The 13,041-nt window shown below is 44.7% G+C and overlaps 1 protein-coding gene across 4 annotated transcripts in view; it reads left to right on the plus strand.

The window, feature by feature from the left end:
• Window positions 1–13,041, plus strand: part of SUSD6 (sushi domain containing 6) — a 93,909-nt gene that overhangs the window by 29,754 nt on the left and 51,114 nt on the right. Inside the window, exon 2 of one of the 4 annotated variants that reach the window (XM_027111618.1) lies at window positions 9,010–9,115. The exons of 2 other annotated variants lie outside the window; for them this stretch is intronic. The gene's annotated coding sequence lies outside the window, so the exon portion shown is untranslated. Of the gene's footprint in view, window positions 1–9,009; window positions 9,116–12,778; window positions 12,945–13,041 lie in introns of those variants that run through there. One more of the 4 variants, XM_027111619.1, reaches the window with a different exon arrangement.

Genomic DNA, 13,041 nt, shown 5'->3' on the forward strand with positions numbered 1-13,041 from the left:
TATGGTAGTTCTATTTTTAGTTTTTTAGGGAACCTCCGCACTGTTCTCCATAGTGGCTGCATCAATTTACATTCCCACCAACAGTGGAAGAGGGTTCCCTTCTCTCCACACCCTCTCCAGCATTTATTGTTTGTAGATTTTTTGATGATGGCCATTCTGACTGGTGCAAGGTGATACCTCATTGTAGTTTTGATTTGCATTTCTCTAATGATTAGTGATGTCGAGCATCCTTTCATGTGTTTGTTGGCAATCTGTATATCTTCTCTGGAGAAATGTCTGTTTAGGTCTTCTGCCCATTTTTGGATTGGGTTGTTTGTTTTTTTGATATTGAGCTGCATGAGCTGCTTGTATATTTTGGAGATTAATCCTTTGTCAATTGCAAATATTTTCTCCCATTCTGAGGGTTGTCTTTTGGTCTTGTTTATGGTTTCCTTTGCTGTGCAAAAGCTTTTAAGTTTCATTAGTTCCCATTTGTTTATTTTTGTTTTTATTTCCATTTCTCTAGGAGGTGGGTTAAAAAGGATCTTGCTGTGATTTATGTCACAGAGCATTCTTCCTGTTTTCCTCTAAGAGTTTTATAGTGTCTGGCCTTACCTTTAGGCCTTTAATCTATTTTGAGTTTATTTTTGTGTATGGTGCTAGGAAGTGTTCTAATTTCATTCTTTTACATGTAGCTGTCCAGTTTTCCCATCACCACTTATTTAAGAGGTTGTCTTTTCTCCACTGTATACTCTTGCCTCCTTTATCAAAGATAAGATGACCATATGTGTGTGGGTTTATCTCTGGGCTTTCTATCCTGTTCCATTGATCTATATTTCTGTTTTTGTACTAGTACCATACTGTCTTGATTACTGTAGGTTTGTAGTATAGTCTGCTGTTTCTTTCTTATCTGCTGTGTTTATCACAATCTCTTAACGTCTTCTAAGATGATACCTGGACTTTATGAAGTTCTTCATTTGATACCTCTGCCTGAACTTTGACTAATTTGAGATAACTTTTGAGTCTGTATTTGGAGATTTAAGGGAATATTCCTTCTTGTGAGTTAACCAGATTCCTTTCTTCTCCGGTCCTGACTTAGAACCCCACGTGGAGAGAACTGGAGGTATGGTTGGAGCTAGACCTGCATGCAGGCATTGGTGGAGGGGCTCTGTAGAATGAGAGGGTCATGTAAGGGCAGAGGTGGTGCTGGGGCGTGGCACTAATCAAAGGGGAAGGAACAGTAGGCAAGTTCCTGCTTCTCATTTTTGCTTGGGGCCTTTCAGTCCAACCTTGACAACTTACAGGAAGTTTGGGTAATTTGTGAGGAGGAGGATGGGAAGAGTCATGGTTTGGTTATAAATTAGGAGGCTTCTTGGAACTTATACAAGATGGAGAACAATTTGGAGCCAGAGGCAGTGTTTGTTTGTTCTAAATGTGTACCTCACTGGTGCTGTTAAGCTTCAGTAGATGGAGGTGAAGAACATGCTTCTGGAATCCTGAACCTTAGGGGAAAATACTCGGCTGACATTTGAGTAGAAAGGAGGGAAATGGCAGAAATCGAGACCATATTTATGGAGCACCTTAAGGCCTGAGAGACACTAAGTCCACTTCTCTGGCCCTGCCATTAGGTTGACTGTTTCTTCTCACTCATGAATCCTACAGAAGAGGTAGTAGTTTTGGAAAAAGGGTGATGGGGTGGAGAGGCTTTTGTTGTTGTTGAACTTTAAGGAAGCAGGCAGGTCTTAAATATTCATCCCCAGCGTCTCCACAGCTTTGGCAACCATAGTGTGTGTGTCTGGGTGCTCATTCGGAGGAACTCTCGATTGGGTTTGGGGGGAGGGTGTCTCGGAGCTATCTGGGCAGTTCCAGAAGCTTTAACTGAAATCCTTGGGTTAACTGAGAAAGTACAACTCATAATATATTTGGAGCCAGAAGCCATCATCCAGTGTTTCTTCTCCCTTCTTTTCCAGTTCCAGCCACCCCCAATTGTTTTGCCCTTATTGTGTCTGCTTTCTCACTTTGAATTCATGTTAAAGTCAACATGATCTGCCCTCACCACTCTAATAAATGTGCTCTTGAGGAGGTCACTAGTGATATCCTAGTGGCCAGATCCAGTGGGTATTTTTTAGTTTTTATTTACTGGACCTTTGCTGCATCTGCCACTGTGCCCCCTCACATCCTCCTTGAATCACTCTGTCCCTACCTTGACAGCTGTGATGCACAGGCTTCCGGTTTCCTTGTGCTTTTTGGAGTGTCTTTCATGGTCTCTCCTTCCTTGATAGACCTCTTTAAAAAGTTAGTGTTCTCCCCAGGATTCTGGCTTGACTCTCTCCTCACTCATCTCTCTCACGTAGGTGAGCTCATCGTCTATTTTGCATGGTTTCAGCCATCACTTTCAGGCCAATCACTCCAGGGCAGTACCCCAAGTTCGGAGTACTTTGCAGACTTTCATACTCATTTCTAACTTGCCTGCTAGACTTTTCTACCTGGATATCCTTCAAGTACCTACAATTCAACCCACCCAAAAATAACCTGAACTACATTCATCATATTCTTCACCAAAACCTGCTTGTCTACCTGTGTTCTCTCCCTCCTGTGGTAGCTTCTACCATTCACACAGTCACAAGCCAAAAACCTAGGTGTCATCCTTTATCTTACTCATCCCATCCTATTAGTTTCTGGCATCTTCTACAGCCTTTGGCACATTATGGACACAGAATGAATAAAAGAAAACGCTTATTAATTTCATCTGAAATTAACTACAGTTTAGCACTTTGGTTTTGATAAATCCAAACATCTCTGATTACACTCGTAACTTTCGGGGAAGGGCATTTGATTTTTGACCACATTCAAATTATATTAAGGAGAAGGCACTTTTTTGTTTAAAACAGGAATACTTTGTGGGGGGATTAGTTATTATTAGAAATGGGTGGATTAGCCACATGCTGTCTTTTCGGGCTCCCTAAGGAGCTGCTCCCAGTTAAAGATAAGGTGGATGAAGTCGGATTGTGCTGGCCCAGGAGGGTGCTGTCCTTCATGAACATGGGAGTAGAGGCAGCAGTTGTGGGTAAACTTGCCATGTGCTGTGGCTTTCATGTGAGTCATAGATAGACTTTTCCCTTGGGGAGGGTAACACGCCCCCTTCAAGCTCATTGATGGATTTCCTTAATTGTATTCTGGTGTTTCTAACATAAACATTGAGGATGTGTCAGTAACTGTCATGCTTCTCCAAGTTGATCTCCCTTCCTTTCCATCTAACCCCCCCCCCCCCGGCAAAAAAAAATAGAAAAGAAAATAAAGAAAAAAAAAAGAAAAGGAGAAAGTGACTTAAAGAATCATAGGATTTTGGAGCCAGAGGATTTCTTCAAGTAGTGGTCATCTAGCTCAGCCCTTCCGTTTTCAGATGATGATGACAGTAAAGATAGGTGGTGATATAACTATAACACCATTTTTGATGACTTACTGAGTGCCAGACACTATACTAAGTGCTTTATATATATTTCCCATATGATACTTACAATAGCCCTATGAGGTAGCTGTTATTAGTGCTATTTTATAGATAAGGAAACTGAGGTCCAGAAAAATTGGAGAACTGTATTGGGGTTAAGAGGATGCTGAAGCAGCTGTTGTGCAGAGAGATGAAGCATCTTGCTTTTTCAAGGTCCGGTTTTCCACTTAGAGGCAGAACATTAGTAGAATCCAAATCCCCTGACCTTGAACTCAGTAAGCCTATATTTTTGTTTTCACCTGAAAATTCACTCTCTGTGGTCATTTTTGTCTCCTCTCTCGCTCAGCCCCTTTTAATTACAGTGAAATTGAATGAAGTAGAGGAAAAAGTAGAGTTGGGGTTTTTGGTGAGTTTTTACAGTTTATTTTTAAATAGGCAGCATTCCCAGACTGACTGGGAATGTAGCAGAAGGCCTGAGAACCAGGAAGTGACACAGACCTGTTTATACCCTTCCACTTGGGAGCCTTTGGAAAGCGATCCACAGAGACAGTAGAAAGTAAACACAACTGCTTCAACCAGTTCTCTTGGGTTTGCTATTTTTGACCTGGAGGAGGTGTTTCCTACACAGCTATGAGTACATACTTTGAAAACCAAAATCTAGCACTGAAACATCCCCTTGAGTGAAGGTATATAGACAGATATTTATTTCCTGTTACCAGACAGCAGCATTCAGTGACTCCTGGCAGACAAAATTATCACTTTATTTTTCCTCTCTCCCTCTGCCATCCTTTTTTTTTTTTTTCTCTCTCTCTCTTTATAATTAGCGCTGTGCATGCAAAACTGCCCCGGGGGCTTCCCTGGTGGCGCAGTGGTTGAGAGTCCGCCTGCCGATGCAGGGGACACGGGTTCGTGCCCCGGTCTGGGAAGATCCCACATGCCGCGGAGCAGCTGGGCCCGTGAGCCATGGCTGCTGGGCCTGTGCGTCCGGAGCCTGTACTCTGCAACGGGAGAGGCCACAACAGTGAGAGGCCCGTGTACCGCAAAAACAAAAAAACAAAAAAACAAAAAAACTGCCCCGGGAGCGCACTGAATCCGTGTGTGATCTTCAAGGTCCAGCTCAAAGCTTTCTCTGTCACCTCCCCCTACTCCCAACCAGAAGCCTTTGTTCTTATCTCCTCTGTGTTCTCATAGCACTTTTTAACATTAAAAAACAAAACAAAAACACAAACCCTTGTAACAGTTTCACAGTGTGATGTAGATAAACATGTAATTCCTCTCACATAGATTGAGAATTCCTTGAGAGTAAGAACTATGCCCCACTTCATCTCTGTGATCACCCAAGTCTTGCACTGAAGACAGCCAGTAAATATTTGCTGAATTGCAGTAGAGTCACTGCAAACACTGAGCCCTAAGAAATCAGATTTAGCAGATCAGCTTCCCAGACTTTATTTGCCAAGTGGGTATTGAAGCCTGCTCCACTCAGCTCTGATAGGAACCAAGAAGAGAGGTGTGATGACACATAGATGTATCTCTGGGTCTAGGAACCAATTACAGCCACTTCGGCCAAACATCTGTTTTGCTACCTGGCAAAACTTCAGGATTTATATACCCTTTTCCCCTCCTGTTTTACATCTGCTGCTACTTTGCCATCTTGTATTTCCTATACAAATTATGGGTTTGGGGTTTATCTTTTTTTCCCCTTCCTGAACAAATAAATGTTGAGCACTTTGGGGCACAGAAAGAGGCGGGAGTTGGTGCTCTGCAGGAATTTACTACCTGCAGTAAATGTAGCATACAGCAGTTAAGTAACTGTGAGTGGGCCTTGGGGGGAGGATATGACTGGTTCTCCCAGTCTTCCAGGCAGTGATGCTATGGGTTCAGAAGAGCCTTCCATGCCTGTGGGCTCAATTGAAGAGTTTTCCCAGAGGAGATGCAAATAAGCTTGACCTTGTATTTGGAAAAAAGAACAGGGAGTCCTTTGCAGTAGGAAAGCAAGAGGAGGAAAGACCTCTAGGCCCCTTTGATTCCATTTATCTGTAAAATAGGCATAATGGCACCTATATAATGAGGTAATGAGTGTGTGTGTGTGTGTGTGTGTGTGTGTGTGTGTGTGTGTGTGTGTGTGTGTGTGTGTGTGTCTCAGACATGTAAGGTCTGTGCCCTTATCCTCTCCTGTAGCATATTCAGGCTAGAAAACCTCCTTGGTTCCTCTAGACACAAATATCACTTCAGTATAGTCACATACATGATTATTTAATTTTGGGGGAGGGAATGTTAAGTTCCTTAAAAAAACATATTTTCAGAACTTCATGGGAGAGACCTTTGGAGGTTCATTTGTTTAAGCTCTTGGCTCTTCTTTCATCTAAACTAACTGTGTTTCGAGCCTAGTCTGGGGGCATGTGTTTTCAGCCCAGCTGAAACAGTACCCTTCGGGGGTCTAGTGGGGGCTCAGTAACATCCTTTTACAGCAGGAAGGGGCCTTCAACAGCACTGATTTGAGGGCCCAGTGTTCAGACACTGTCCTGATCCTTCACGTTGATCCCATCTCCACTTCACGACAGCCCAATAAGGTGGGTGTTGTTTATCCAGTTTGTAGATGGGAACTGAAAATAACTTGCCCTAGGCCACCTAACTAATAATATCCAAGCAGACCAGAGATTCCGGCACAGCCTACCAGAACCTTTCCACGGATCCAGGCTCTCTGAGAGAGAAGTACTTGAATTGTTTCGTTTTACTGATGAGGAAACAGAGGCATCAAGAGGCGAACTGATTGGTTCTAGTTTAGCCCATCAGTCTAGAGGAGAAGTGGTTTCCTGCCTTCACTGTTGGAAATTTATGGCCTGAGCCAAGTGCCTGTGAGCAGGCACTCTGCCTTTTCTCTCCTTTTTTCTGTCCTGTCTTGAGCCTGTCTTGTTTTGTTCTCTTGTGTCCTTCTCTCTTGCATTTTCTCTTTCTCTCTGGGCCCCTACAGCTCTGCAGTGATGTGTGTGTGTGTGTGTGTGTGTAGGCTGGGGTTTTTTGGTCAGATGTTTGTTATTTTTGGAAAGCACTTTAGGAACACTGTGTACGGATGGCCTATACAAATGTGCTGATGGATTGATTAAGCTCTAAATGGAAAAGTTGGAGTCTCCTGAGTTTGCTGCAGTGCAGAGGGAGATAGATTCTAGGATAGGTCTGGGGAGATGCAGGGGGAAAGGACTGCTCTGCGGAAAAAAAGAGGATGGATTTAACATTTCTTCCTTCTAGTCAGAACTTTTGTTGACTCACGTTTTCAGGAGAAATACTTCTGGGCTTCTCCTTTTCCCTAGAAGACATTCCAGATTCCTTAGAACTCAGAGGGCATTTGGGGATCATCCAGACCTACCCCGTGAGGACCAGGAAGAATGATTGACTTGCCTGAGGCCAATCTGCTGTTGGTTGGTGGAGCTGGGACTTAAGGGCTGTCTGCTGCACTCAGATCCAGGCTGCAGTCATCCTGTTGCTAGGTTCTAGAAAAGAGATGCTGGAGACTATTGAGGAGAAGGTTTAGTGTGTCTGCTGGTGTCCCTGCTGTCTGAAGCCTGAGCAGTAGTGTAGGGGAAAAGTGGGACAACAAGAGGATGTAGTGAGCAGTTCTGGGGAGTGAGACAAGAATACAAGGAATATTAAAGCAATTCAAAAAAGCCTCAAACACCTACCCTACCCTGGCTTCAGTGGTTTCTGAGAAAAGCTGAGGGTTATTTTTGTGATTTGTAGGAGGTAATTTTTTTTTTTTTTTAGGAATTTTATTTATTTACTTATTTATTTAATTTGCTTGCGCCAGGTCTTAGTTGCGGCAGGCTCCTTAGTTGTGGCTCATGGGCTCCTTAGTTGCCGCATGCATGTGAGATCTAGTTCCCTGACCAGGGATCAAGCCCAGGTGCCCTGCATTGGGAGCGTGGAGTCTTAACCACTGTGCCACCAGGGAAGTCCCTGTAGGAGACAAATTTTGACAAGAGTTTGATGTTTGTGTCCTTTGGGCTTTGGAGCTGGAGATGAAAAGGAAATGGATAAAGGAACTTATGGCTGTCAAGGATCTCAAAGTCCGATAGACAACTTCGTGCCTATTGAAGGTACTCAGCTGCTGGTGGCACAAAAGAAAGGGGAAGATACAGAGGTTAGGAAGATTGGAAGGAGCCATTTATCCCCAGGGAGGAAAAAAGTAAACTGAAGACATCTAGAAGTAATACAGTTTTGTCATTTTGTGGGGGAGGAGTGGGAGGCACTAAGACCTGATACACATTGAGATACCTTTTGCTGCTGTGGCCTAGGCATTTCAGGGTGAGTGGGAGTGAAGGGGGGGACACTGCAGGCAGAAAGGGAGAGGTAAGGGGGGGCCTCCCAGCACGTTATTCCCTTCTCTCATCACACCCTCTGGGGAACTTTGGACTCCAGAGTTAGCACTTCTTATCTTTACAGTCTAAAATGTAATGGTTAAGTTCTGTTCCAACTTCATGAACTGTTCTTTGTCTCCCCCCATCACATGGTAGTATTAATCAAAGGAACAGACTCTTATTCTAGATTCTCCCACCACCACCATCCCCTTTCCAGACTAGTCTGAGGCAAGAAGAGGATTTATGTTGGTTGTACCTGTCCAGTTCTCTCTTGTAACTAATGGAGAGATGGCTATGGTATAGGAAATAATCTGTCCTGAGGATTACATGTAAACGGAGGCTGAGCTCACAGAGATGTAGAGAAACTCACCTAGCCCCTGGGCGCCAAGCGTCGCTGAGTCAGGACCCTTTGCCTTCACAGAGGAGCGCTCGGTAGAGTGTGACATGACTGCGCCTCAGCAGGACTGTGACATTCTCCACCCGCAGGGATAGGCCCCAGGGCAACCCAGACGCATGAGCTGCGGAGATCTGGGCCCTGCCCTGCGTGTCTAGGGGACTGGGCGCCCTGGCTGTTCCATGGCTCCCCACTCCCAGCCCCTCCCCCAGCTGCTGCTGCCTCCCTAAGCTATGAGCCATTTTTCAAGGTGACTCTAAGGATACATTTCACCTTAGGCAGGCTTTTTGGTTAATCTGGAAGCATCTGTGGCAACAACAAGTAAGCAAATTGCGTGAACTTGGAGCTCGTGTTACAGGTTCTCCTCGGCACCAGAAGCCTGCCATGCTTATCATCATCTTTTTTGCGAGCGGTTCCTCAGGTCACCCTCTGCTCTCTTGGCTTATAGGCTAAGACTGTAAATAGGAGGACCTGAGTCTTCTTACTAGTTTACAGAGCAAGCAGTCTTTGATATTTTGTCCCTTTTAAACCTCACTATAGACTGGTGAGATATTCACTGGTGAGATAGTCAAAGCAAGCAACACCTCCATTTTACAGATGAGGAAACAGAGGCAGAGATGTGGGACAGTTCTTCCCCAAGTTCAGAGCTGTGGCTTAAGGGCAGTGTCCTTCCTCTTGGAGGGTCACTCTGGACAGGAGACGAGGGTTCGTGACATCACATTCAGCAGAGCAGTCACTCAGCTTTTGATGTTTTGGGTTCACAGAGGTGGGGAAAGGCCAGATCCTGACCTTAAGGGGCTGGCAGTCTAGCTCATGGGGGTCTCCCCTTGCTACAGGCTGTTGAGGCGGCAGTGTTGGTCCCAAGAAGGAAAGTCAGAAGGGTGAATGCAGACTTCCCATGACCCTGCCCCACCCCGTGTTTTGGAAGAGCTGGAGGAAGAGGTAGGTTATACGAAGAGAAGCGTGGATGCCCTGGAGAATTCTGTGATTGAGAGAGACCCTTGAGCTGTTTTCAGGTATGAAGACGGAAGCCAGAGAAGAGTGGTGTGAAGTACGTTCATGGTGTTGAGCAGCCATCACCACCATCCGTCTGCGTAACTCTTTTCATCTGGCAAAACTGAAACTCTATACGCATTAAACAATAACTCCCCATTCCCCCCTCCCCTTAGCCCCTGACATCCACCATTTTACTTTATCTCTAAATTATAATTTTTTTAAATCGGGAAGTGGTCACTAACACACCAGCGGAATACTGAAGCGAAATGAATTCTTTTTTTTTTTTTTAACTACGTTTTCGTCTATGTGTTTCTCTAAGGGTAATAATGAATACTTAGTCTTCATTTGTTCTAAGTGTTCTTCTTTTCACTTGGTCTAAAGCCATGATTCAAGGGCAGGCTTTATTTTGTTTTTTAAAATTCTGTGTTCTAAGTGGATTCTTTCTGAAAATGATTAGATGTCGTGTGACCCTTTCTTCATAGTAGCTGGGTTTTCCCATTTGGGGTGATATCCTGGGGCTGTGGGGATTCACTTTTCTCTGTATTATTGTATTATTTCTGAAGCACTGACCCTTGGCTCAGCCTAGCATATAAACATTCCTTGACTCTCCTCTGTTCATCTTTTCTCTTCTCTTTGCAGAGCCCCTTTTTCCATCACCCCATTTGTTTTGCACTTGATCAGGTCTTAGGCTTCATGGTGGAATCGGTCCCTTGGCCCAGGTAACTGCTTAAACAGTAAGGGAGGAACCGGCTGTTTCTAGAAGACAAAACAGAACATGGGCTCATTTGTGTGCATCTTCTCTCCAGTCCCATACTGGCTCCTCCCCCACAGTGTTCATGAGTTAGGCAGACATTTGCTGCCTGCCTGTCAGGTGCCAGGCCCTGTGCTGACTTATGAAGATTCCAAGTTGAGTAATTCACAGTCCCTGCCTTCAAGGAACTTTGAGCCTAGTGAGGTGAGACAGATAAACAGATATAATAACTTGATAGAGGTACAGTCAGAGTAGGGTGCTCAGGGCACTTTGGGAGTAAGGAGGGGGTTAGTTCTACTGGAGGTGGGCGTGACATGTCAGAAGAGTTCCTCCAGGAGATGACGCTTGTGCTGAGCCCTGAAACTTGACTGTATTCCTGGCAGAGAGAGCAATCAGGTTTATTGGAGTGTCAGTCAGTTCGTTGAGGGAGGAGACAGGTGGCTTACAGGAATGCCTTGCTACATTAATTTTATTCTGTATTTTATCTGTCTGAATAGGTAATGCATACACAAAGTACCACACTCAAGAAGATGAAAAGGGGATACATACAGTGAAAAATGAGCTTCCTTCTCTGTTAACCACTAGATTCCCTCGCTGACAGCACTTGGTAGCTACCAGTTTCTTGCGCATCAATTCCAGAGAGAGACTTCCAGTGCATACAGGGGTGTGTGTGTGTATGTGTGTGTCCTTTAAAAATACATGCATACACACACATAGTTTTCTTCACATACTAATTTTGGAAGTCATTCCATATTAGTACAGACTGAACTGCCCAGTTCTTTTTAAACCACTGCGTGGTATTCTATTATGTGGGTGTATGACAACTTATTTAACTAGTAACCCTTCAGTCTTGTGCCAGTAAAAATAATGCACTGAATATCCTGCATATATATCATTGCACACGTGATTTCTCAGGACAGATGATAGAAGTAGAATTGATAGGTCAGAGAATGTGTGCATTTTGGGGACATATATTGTCACACAGTTCTCCAAAGAGCTCTATATTAATTATAAAATACGAAACGTAAGATTCTTTACCACTTGGTAAGCCCCCCACCACGCCAGTCCTCTAAAATCCTTGCCAGAGTGATCTTCCTAAATGAATTTGGTGTTGTAACTTCCCTGTTTATAATCCTCGTAAGCTTCACGTGGTCTTCAGGATAAAGTTTAAACTTAGCCCAGCCCCTGCCTCTAGCATCTGCCGGGAGTGCTGGGTTCCATTGCTCTGAGCCACTTGGACTTGGTGTCTCCGTTTCCTTTTCCAGTAGACACATCCTTTAGCAATCTGTTTAGCATCCCCTCCTGTGGGTAATCTTTCCTCATTCCTCCAGGCGGGCACGGAACACTACGCCTCACCCTGATCCAGCCTCATCCATTCACTGCAGAAGTATTTGTTGTGCACGTGCTGTGATGTGGCACGGGCAGGTGTCATCCTTGATGATCCATTGGTTCTCGCCTTGAGGGGATGATGACTGCCTGGTAGGGTTACCTGCTGTGGCTGCATGTACAAGGGCAGCACCAAGGACCCATTGCTGACTGGCTGGTGGCCCAGGGCATATCCTTTAACTTTTTGGACCTTGGTTTTGGCATCTGTCAAAAGAGGAGGTGAAGCCTGATGACCTCCAAGGTCCTCGACGCTCAGATCTTATTAATAATTACGATAGCAACAGCCGCTGGTGTTTACTGAGGACTTGCTAAGTGCCAGGCACTGTGTTAAGCACTTTGATCCTACTCCTTACATCAACCCTGTGAAGATGATGGTATCGTTACTGTCTCCATTTTACAGATGAGAAAACTGAGGCTAAGAGAGTAATTTGGCCACAAGGTCATAATAAAGGAAATAGATTTGAATTCTGGCATTCTGACTCTACCATTCTTAGCCACAAAACTGTTTACACATTCCACACATTTACACATGGTGTTGTGTACTGTTTTGGGTCAGTCACAGACTCCACCCCTGGACCTCTCCATGAACCATCCCTGTTCTACAGCCATAAAGGCTCAAGTTGGAATCTGGGTAAAAGCTGGGGACAGAGGACTGCTAACTACTTGGGGGTAGTGGATAAAGAGCCGGTGGCTAGCTCCGTTCTTGAGCCCCTGGCTCATTCTCATTGAAGACCCTCATAGCTGCTTTTCCTTTGGCCTGAGACAATTCATACTGCTGTTTGAAGTAACTCTCTTCAGAAGGGGTGCATAGGCTTGAGTCAAGGCTTCATACATGGATTAAAGTCAGGCCTGGGTGTTATCCCTCAGCGGCATCCTTTATTAGGGTTGTAGATGGCAGGCTTCTTTATCTATTTACATAAAGCCTTGTTGGAGAAGGAGGTGTATATGGAATTTAAAAAGGAAGTGTAACATTATTTGGAATACCTGTTATAAACTAGGATAAATGAAATCCCATGGGTTAACTAAAATATAATAGGCCTATATCATAATGTATCATCAACCCTTCTGCTTCCCTGAAGGCAAGTAGAAAAAAATCCTGAAAAGTCTTAATCCCTGATTTTATTATTATTTTTTTAAGATACCGGTTCCTATTCTTCTTACGTCTTTGAGCTAGAGTGGATGGTGGGGTAATTAAGAGTTACAGCCCGTTCTCCGCTCAATCATTGTCAAGTGTAGCCAACAAATGTGGGCTCTGGGGTCACAGGTGTGTTGGGTGAGCCTTGATTAATTAGTCCGTTTTTGAGATTCGTGGCTGTGGAGTCAGAGCCAGGTCCTCAGGGGCTCATCCAGCCAAGCCCCAGGCCCTTGGCTCCCGCTGCTGCATTCCTTCTCTCTAGGCGGTGTATTTCTCCCTTTAAGACATGTGTTCTGTATTTTTTTTTTCTTTTCTTTTCTTTTTTCTTTTCGGTTAGTTGAACTTGCTCTGAGTCCGGTGGCAAAGGCAAAGCCAGACTCTGGTGTAGCAGCTCTGAGTCAACAGCCATCTATCTCCTCCTCTTTGCTCGAGCCTCCAAGGCAGGCAGCAGGGCAGAGCCACAGCAGTTTCTGAAAGCTCTGCTGAGCCTGACAGATCTCCAGGTGAGCCGGCGCTTGTCTCCTTGTCCCGTCGCAAGGATCTGATGCCCGGATGCTGACGCCAATGGCAGCTTGCTTCGGGCCTTGGCATTTCCCCAGG

This window comes from Aethalodelphis obliquidens, unplaced genomic scaffold (assembly GCF_003676395.1).
Source record: "Aethalodelphis obliquidens isolate GAN/ISIS:26980383/991018 unplaced genomic scaffold, ASM367639v1 scaffold10, whole genome shotgun sequence".
Lineage (NCBI taxonomy): Eukaryota > Metazoa > Chordata > Mammalia > Artiodactyla > Delphinidae > Aethalodelphis > Aethalodelphis obliquidens.